Below are 3,232 nucleotides of genomic sequence, written 5' to 3'. Positions count from 1 at the left end.
GGTGGAGCCGGGCCCCGGGATGACGGCAGGGTCAGCGCCGCGGGGGTTATGGCTGGGCCCCGCCTCCATGTGTTCAAAGTCTTTTTGGCCTGTGAAGCAGGGCTATTCCCTGCCTACTTTAAGTAGATGTTTCAAACAGTTTAATGTAAAATTTACTTAGAGTCCCGTGGGCCACTTTTGTTGGAAGCTAAAATCTCTCTCTTTTTTTTTAACAGCTTGACAACGGATTTACTCAAAACCGCTAGTGGACACACCTGCGCGCCTTGGCAGAGATGCGGCAGAACTCCCCCTGTGAAGCAGGGCTATTCCCTGCCTACTTTAAGTAGATGTTTCAAACAGTTTAATGTAAAATTTACTTAGAGTCCCGTGGGCCACTTTTGTTGGAAGCTAAAATCTCTCTCTTTTTTTTTAACAGCTTGACAACGGATTTACTCAAAACCGCTAGTGGACACACCTGCGCGCCTTGGCAGAGATGCGGCTGAACTCTTGCTCTGGGTTCTTGGAACCTGGACTTCCATAGCGAGTTGTAGGGGAACGATCATTGGATGGAGGAACCATCCGAATAAGCAATTTCATGAAGCAAGGAGTCTGTGCAGACGATGCGAATTTGAATGTAAAATTAAAAATTCTACCTGTATGAAATTCAAAATTCTACCTTTGAAAGACATGCCATCACATACCAACATTTATCAGGACACCATTTCCGTTACTGGTCCCCACTCACCCTGTGCTGTCTTGTGCTCAGTTGCACAAAATTTTATAAGGACAAGACCTGGAGGGGGGAAGCATGTAGTAATTTAAGTCACCGTCTATGTGAGTGTTTTTCTTTAAAAATACAGCAATAAATTTTACAAAATAGATATAAATTATATTATTCTTTGCATAGTCAACACGAGGGGAATAATTAACTCAAATTCCTATGTTGAGATAGACTTCTGTGTTATTGTAATTCATTTGACATTGATTTCTATATATAATGCAATCTCAAATTTATATTTATCCAAGAGCAACTCGAAAGAGTATTTTTATCTATTTATTTTTTATACTTTAGCTTTTCGTGTTTGTTTTCTATTCATGAGGTTCTGTCAGTGTGGATAATAAACCCAGTGAAGTATATATGCCTTTCTAGTAGACACTTGAATTTGTTTTTATCTGTAGAATATTTCTGCAATATTTCTAAGGGCATTTGGTAGAGACATCTATCCTCTTTTAGATGAACCCTACAGAAAATTAAGCAATCTTATCAAACTTCCAAAGGTCTCTTAAACTTTCAATAAACTTTAAGGGAATATATATATGTGAAATAATAGCCATCATGAAATGCATGTTTCTCTCAAATCCCTACATGTGCAACATTTCTTGCCAATAAGAATTTTTGATGAGATAAAGACATTTTGGATAAAAATTCCTTTAACATATAATAAATTTAAAGGTGTCACTGCCCATATACATTATGTGATGTTTCCCAAGGTTATGTGTTTGTTATACTTTCAACATTTATTACATTTAACTTACCTAATATTTTGTAAGGTTTGAACATCATGACTCATAAAAGTTGTACGATTTTGCCCTAACCGTTTTGGCTCAGTGGATAGAGCGTCGGCCTGCGGACTCAAGGGTCCCAGGTTCGATTCTGGCCAAGGGCATGTACCTTGGTTGCGGGCACATCCCCAGTGGGGAGTGTGCAGGAGGCAGCTGATCAATGTTTCTCTCTCATTGATGTTTCTAACTCTCTATCCCTCTCCCCTCCTCTCTGTAAAAAATCAATAAAAATATATTTTTAAAAAAAAGTTGTACGGTTTTATTCCAGACTTAATATCATGATGATCCCCCAAGTATTGAAATGTGTATAAGAATTTTGCCACATTATTTTTAGGCTTTCTTTTAGATATTTACTGAACTTCAGTAATGTTCGACCCTTGGAAAAATACATTTCCCAATTCATTATTTTTTAAAATATTTTTATTGATTTTTCTGAGCTGGAAAGGGAGATGGGGAGAGAAACATCGATGTGAGAAGGAAGCATGGATTGGCTACCTCTTGCACACCCCCTACTGGGTTCTAGCCAGCAACCCAGGCATGTGCCCTGGTTGGGATTCAAACCAGCAACCCTTCAGTGTAAGGATGACACCCAACCAACAGAGTCACACCAGCCAGGGTCCAATTCATTATTTATTTTTCTTCTTTCTTTTTTTTTTTTTTTCAGTTAATCAACCAAGGATATTTTCTCCATTGATTTTTAGAGGGAGTGGAAGAAAAGGTGAGAGACAGAAAGACAGAAACATCAGTGTAAGAGAAAGGAATCAATGGTTTCCCTCCCGTAGGTACCCGACTGGGCCCAGGATTGATTCCAAAACCAAGGTAGGTGCTCTTGACCAGAATTGAACCCTCCACCCTTTAGTCCACTGGCCCACGCTCTAACCCAGGGGTGGGCAAACTTTTTGACTCGAGGGCCACAATGGGTTCTTAAACTGGACCGGAGGGCCGGAACAAAGGCATGGATGGAGTGTTTGTGTGAACTAATATCTCTAACCACAAGCAAAACCAGCCAGGGCCCAATTCAGTATATTTTAAGGCAGCTTTCCATAGTAGGAAATTCTCATGCGTAGTGAAGATTCATCCTTCCTAAACACCTTCCAAATTCATTATATTTGTAAAAATGTTCTCCAATATTTATAAGTGTGATATGCGTTTATTACTGAAGAGTGGATCAAAACTTTCCCATCTTTATTGTAAATGTTAGTGCTGATACTAGGAAGGATTCTTTCATGCTGTGAAACCAAGGAACCATTTTGATAGATTTCCTGACTTGATTATACTTATACTATGCACCAGAAATCATAGGTATAAATTATCCTAACATTAGATTGGGCAATGCATTCCTTAGCTATTAAACAAAAAGCTCACTCAACCCTTCCCAGAATAAAATTTTGTTAAAATTTAAAAGTTGTGAATCAAAGGACACTATCAAGAAAGTGAAAAGACAATCTAAAACATAGGGGGAAATTGTATTAAATTTACCTAAACAAAGAATACTTAAAACAAGCCAAAAAAGATAAATTACCTAATATAAATACATATGTACCAAATGAATAGACAATTATCAAAACAAGATATACCAGTGAACAAACACCAAATGAGAAAAAATGCTTACTATTATTAGTCATTAAAGAATGCAAATCAAAACCATGAGATGCCACGAAAAAGTTGAGAAATTAAAACCCTTGTGCAT

The sequence above is a fragment of the Myotis davidii genome, unplaced genomic scaffold (genome assembly GCF_000327345.1).
Source record: "Myotis davidii unplaced genomic scaffold, ASM32734v1 scaffold1255, whole genome shotgun sequence".
Classification (NCBI taxonomy): Eukaryota; Metazoa; Chordata; class Mammalia; order Chiroptera; family Vespertilionidae; genus Myotis; species Myotis davidii.
This window is presented reverse-complemented; position numbering follows the sequence as displayed.